Source organism: Salvelinus fontinalis, chromosome 7 (genome assembly GCF_029448725.1).
Source record: "Salvelinus fontinalis isolate EN_2023a chromosome 7, ASM2944872v1, whole genome shotgun sequence".
In the NCBI taxonomy this organism is placed as follows: Eukaryota; Metazoa; Chordata; class Actinopteri; order Salmoniformes; family Salmonidae; genus Salvelinus; species Salvelinus fontinalis.
The window spans coordinates 40968625-40974750 of NC_074671.1; positions in this window are offsets into that span (position 1 = coordinate 40968625).

Sequence of the window (6126 nt, forward strand, 5' to 3'; positions counted from 1 at the left end):
AAAAAACTGTCCAAGGACTCTTCCGTTGGCTCCCAGGCCTGTGATGTATCTAAATCATCTTTTGGGCAGAGGTTCAGGAAACAGCACTACGGCAATAACTCTTTTACCCTGGTGCAGTGGGTTTGACTGGGATGTGCATCATTCCTGTGTGATTATGAAAGGGCTGGCAGAACTGACCGCTACCCGCTAACCTCCGTTCTCCTCACCGCTCAGCAAAGGCAGTTAGTCTCAAAATATGTCTCAGTCAAACACCAACACAGACCTACGACATAACGGAATGTCTGTAGCATCAACAGAGACCTAGCCCGTACATAATGTAGCATTCATCTTATCCTCAACCTAAATATCTGCTGTATTACACAGAATAGAGGTTGCCAAGGCAGGCACTGCTAAATTCCAAATAGAAGGCACATTTTGTCCCAGAGGGGTCTCACCCACCACCAACCTCAAATCCCAGACCTGAGTTCAAATAGTATCCGTTTCCAAAAATGCAAACCCTGTCCATCTTCCACTCTCCAGGCAAACCTCAATCAATTGCTCAAAGTATCTAAAAACAAAATATATTTGAGCGCTATTAAAGAAGAAAGGGTCTAAACCATCTGACCCAGATATTTTGGGGGGGTCAAGTTTAACGAGCTCCTTTAGCACCTTGGACTCAGTGACCGTCTGCAGGGAGAAACTTTGTAGCGGGCAGGGGAAAAGGAGGGAGGAGCATCAGGGCTAGTCGCATTAGAAGGGGTGGGAGTTGAGATGTTGGACGGGCAAGGAGACATGGCTGAGTCAAATAGGAATTCTGACATAATGAAGTGCTGATTAAAGAGCTCAGCCATGTGCTCCTTGTCAGTAATAACTACATCATCAACATTAAGAGACATGCGGAGTGTTTATTCTCCAGGTCTTTTACCATTTTCCAGAACTTCTTGGGGTTAGACCCACAGAGATACAACTGCTCCTTGAAGTAACTTTGGCCTTCCCGGATAGCCTGAGTGCACTTATTTCTCTTTTGCCTGAAGTAGAGCCAGTCAGCCTGAGTATGCGTGTGCCGAGCGTTTCGCCAAATGGAATTCTTGAGGTGGATTATCTCTGCCAGATCACGGTCGAACCAGCAGCTGAACCTGTTTCTTTTGGGGTTGTGTTTGTTAACAATACCTCTGAAAACATCAAAAAAGAAGGTCCAAGCATCTTCAAGCTGATTCTATACCAATTTACAGAGGCCAGGTCATGAAGGAAGGCTTGCTCATTAAAGTTTTTTAGCAAGCGTCTATGGCCAATCAGGACATGTCATTTCACTGAGCAGACATTACGAACACAGGCTGTTAAACAGTGATCACTAAGGTCATTAACTAAAACATCAGACTGATACCTATCAGGATTATTTGTGAGGATAACATCAAGGAGAGTAGGCTTTTTTAGTGTTTTGGAGTCATACCTTGTGGGATTGGTAATAATCTGAGAAATATTTAGGGAGTCCCATTGCTTTAGGACTTTTTCAGGTGATTTAAGCATTTCACAGTTTAGGTCACCTAGCAGGACAAAGTCAGACTTGGTGTAAGGGGCCAGGAGAGAGCATAGGGCATTTAGGGTACAGGCCGGTGCTGATGATAGACAATAACACCCAGCAACAGTCAACAAAGAGCTATTTGAAAGTTTAATGCTTAAAACCAGAAAATCCAATTGTTTGGGGACAGACTTGGTGGAGACAACCAAGCACTGAAGGTGTTCCTTGGTAAAGATTGCCCCTCCACCACCTTTGGAAGATCTGTCTTGCAGAAAAAGATTATAACCTGAAAGGTTAACATCAGTGTTCAAAACACTCTTTCTTAACCTCGTCTCAGTAATGACCAACGCATCTGGATTGGAGCTGTTAACCCACACTTTCAATTGAACAATTTTAGGTAATAAGCTTCTAGTGTTAACATGCAGAAAGCCCAGGCTTTTACAAGAGCTGAAATCAGTGAAGCAGATATCAGAGAACATCAGAATTGGCGCTAGCAACATTAAATGGGCCAGGATGTACATGCACATTTCCAGATATTATCAGTAGTAATACAAGCAGGGCACGACAGAGGACAGGGAGAGCTCTGCAATGTTGATTTATGACATTTGAATGTGCATTAGATGGCAACAAGATCATATTGTACAGTAATTTCATCAGGTAACATGAATAGAAAAATGGCGAGAGATGGTTAGAATTGGATGGGAGGCCAAGAGTCCCTGTAACTAATAGAGAGTCAGAGTCTGTCCCACGGTTTGGTAAACAAGCAAGTTCATAGTCAACAAAGCATGCAGGAGTCATGAGGAAAATTACATAAAGCACAATAAAAAAATACAACGACTTGGGGCTAGCCATTGTAAGTTCAGAGTCACTCCCCCCAACATTAAGGCTAATGTGTTAACCATGAGGAGGAACAGAGTGTTGTGTGTGAAAGTGATAGGGGAGCACTTGGGAGTCGGCACTGTATTGGGTCTTGACTAATAAGCTACACTTTCCAATACTATTGTGCCGACTTGAATCAAACCGTACTGTGCTGGATCTGATTCCCTGATTCACATTGTCCTTTTCAGCACAATTCCAGCAGGTATGTTGGATGCGTAAGCAGGCCAGAGCAGTACGGCTCGGCTCAGCTCAGTAGTGTGAAAAGGGTAGCCTATAAGGCACCTGTGCGTCTGCAGACTGATCAAGTGTTTACATTCTGAAGTGAGGTAGAGGAAAATGCCCTTCCATCCAGGTTCCTCTTTCCTCTGAAGTCAGTAAGTTCAAGCTCGAGCTTCAGAAAAGCTGCCCAGCACTCTCCTCTCTTAGGTTACCCTGGTTAGGTCCCAAATGGCACCCTATTTCTTATATAGTGCACTTCTTTTGACCAGAGCCCTATGGGTCATTGTCAAAATAAGTGCACTATAAAGGAAACAGGGTGCCATTTGGGACGCAGCCCTCTCTGTACCAGAAGCCTCTGAGGTAATACAACCAACAGCCCCAGGACTTATGAGACTGTCAATGCAGGTGGAAACACACTAATTATGTTAAATCTCCTGTTTAGATTGTTGTAGTCGCTTTACACTCTGTCTCCTGGTATTTCATCAGGAGCTTCTTGTTTCACTATTTGACTGGTCCCTCTGTCTGAGATGTACGGTTGTCATTTTTGTGCTGCTTTTGTTATTGTTGCTATTTTAACGGTTATTACGGTGACCGCGGTCATTTTGCTGACTAATAACCGTCATCCAAAATTCCATGACCGTCACAGCCCTAACTGTATGACTATGAAGTATTTTTATGAATAGAGATTTTGTTGGCACAATGGTACGACTTACAGGGTTAGAGTAGAGTAGGGTCCACTGAAGTTAGATTCTGCCCTCCTCTGAGAGATGTGGCCACATCCTCTGCGGTACCAGGTCTACAAGATCACCTTTCAATCAGACTGGTGCAGCCCATTAGTTAATTATCCCTGACCTTGGGTGAGTAGGAAACCTCTACACATGTTTGGTGCAAACCTTTAGCCTAAGTCCATTTGACTTGTAATTCAGTTGTAATTGATTTTCCTCAGGATTTGAAACTATGTCAATCTAATTTATACCTAAATGATTGTATTGTAACCTATACTTGTTATTTTGGAAACATCGACTTCTATGTAAAGGCCCCTAAAGAAAGCAAGGGAGAGGGAGTCCAGTGACAACTCACCCATACAGCGGAAGCTCCTTTCTCTACGGGAGAGTCTTTCATCCTGGCCTCGGGTTACTGTGTTAATAAGCACAGGGATCAGAGAAGGACAGACGAGGGGCACACACACACATTCTGTGACAGGCACGCACACACACACCACCATCCTATGGAAACAAAATGGAAAGATGAGTACCATCATTCATCTACCCATAATTCCCCTTTTTATTGCGCTCGCCGATCCACTCCCGTGTGGCATATTTCTGGCCATTCTGGCTCTCCCTGGAATACTTTGGCCGTGCTGTCATTCACCCACACCGCATCTCACAAAAAGCACTCTGGACAGATCTGGACTCGTGCTACTACAACATGGAAGCAAATATCCAAGCTTATTGGAATCTATAATAAACTAATCACATTGTATCAACATGGGTTGGGTGTAAGCTTTCCACATGCCTGAAACACATTTCCATCAATGGAAAAGCAGCATGTTTACTGCCACACTTCCATCTCCACCTGTCTTTGTCTTGAAATTGTTTTTATATTATTAAACCCTCTTTAGGCGACATGATTGGCATGTATAGAAACAAATTCATTATTTTGGATAAATAATCCTGCACTGTTTATTTTATTTTGCCAGGCTGATCTGGTTTTTGGGGCTATACCAGTGAATTCATCACAACCCACAAAGACCAGAAGTCCCTGTAGTTTGTCTGGATTTGATGAGGCGTGTAAGTCTGTCTGGGTGGGAAATATACAGAGTTACTTACTTCATGAAAATCTCCTCAAGAACTGAAACGCATCATCATTCAAATGTTGGATAGGCGTGCCGCCCTGGACTTAAGTTGTTAAGTGGTAGTGACTTTTAGTTGGTAGCTTTGCCACTTTTGTTGGTTGCACTGCCACTTTTGTCAGTTGCTTTGCCGTTTTTGTTGGTTGCTTATTTTCTACTGTTGGTTTATGAAGGGTGTTTGCACAGCACAGTACCCTGCGTTGCAGCTTACCTCTTTCTTAATCACTGTATGTTTTTCCAACATGTCTGTTTCAAGTGGTCTATTGTGCTCAGGATGTTACTTGATGTTACTTTTATTATCCAGAACCACAGGAAGCTCAGGTTCTTTAAGATGTAAGATGGACAATTGAATTTGAAAACCCAGACAGGCCCTGACCTCAACCTCTACCGCTTTCTAGACTACCACCCTCCCACTGGCTATATACACTGCTCAAAAAAATGAAGGGAACACTTAAACAACACAATGTAACTCCAAGTCAATCACACTTCTGTGAAATAAATCAAACTGTCCACTTAGGAAGCAACACTGATTGACAATACATTTCACATGCTGTTGTGCAAATGGAATAGACAAAAGGTGGAAATTATAGGCAATTAGCAAGACACCCCCAATAAAGGAATGGTTCTGCAGGTGGTGACCACAGACCACCTCTCAGTTCCTATGCTTCCTGGCTGATGTTTTGGTCACTTTTGAATGCTGGCGGTGCTTTCACTCTAGTGGTAGCATGAGACGGAGTCTACAACCCACACAAGTGGCTCAGGTAGTGCAGTTCATCCAGGATGGCACATCAATGCGAGCTGTGGCAAAAAGGTTTGCTGTGTCTGTCAGCGTAGTGTCCAGAGCATGGAGGTGCTACCAGGAGACAGGCCAGTACATCAGGAGACGTGGAGGAGGCCGTAGGAGGGCAACAACCCAGCAGCAGGACCGCTACCTCCGCCTTTGTGCAAGGAGGTGCACTGCCAGAGCCCTGCAAAATGACCTCCAGCAGGCCACAAATGTGCATGTGTCAGCATAAAAAAAATTGTAGAGTGGATTTATGAAAATATGTTGACAAACGTTACCTTATCCTAGTGAGATTTACACGGGTATCAAAACGTCAAGGCGGTTTAAGCCTGCACGAAACACAGACCTTATTTGAAATAGATCAAGACGTTCTCTATGGAAGACATGAACGGTAAAATAACGAAGGAACCCCTTTCAAATTCAGCCGCAAGTTATTACAGGAATTATAAGGCGTCGACTATTTCTCTCTAAACCATATACCTTTGACTAATCTGGAAACTATCACCTCGAAAACAAAACGTTTATTCTGTTCCGTATTTTATCTAACGGGTGGCATCCATGAGTCTAAATATTCCTGTTACATTGCACAACCTTCAATGTTGTCATAATTACGTAAAGTTCTGGCAAATTAGTTCGCAAAGAGCCCAAACTGTTGCATATACCCTGACTCTGCGTGCAATGAACGGTGGTAGGGTAGGTCATCATCACTGATAACGTTGTTCCTGTCATGATCTGTTTGCATAGGTTCAGCATATGCATTCAACAGCCTGGCTGGAAAATGGCCTGAGTCCATATCTGACCCATCGCTATCACAATCACTCAGGACAGCATCTTTCTCATTTTGAGGGATAACTGCAATGTTGCATGCCTTGTCTGGGCAGTCACCTAGATCAA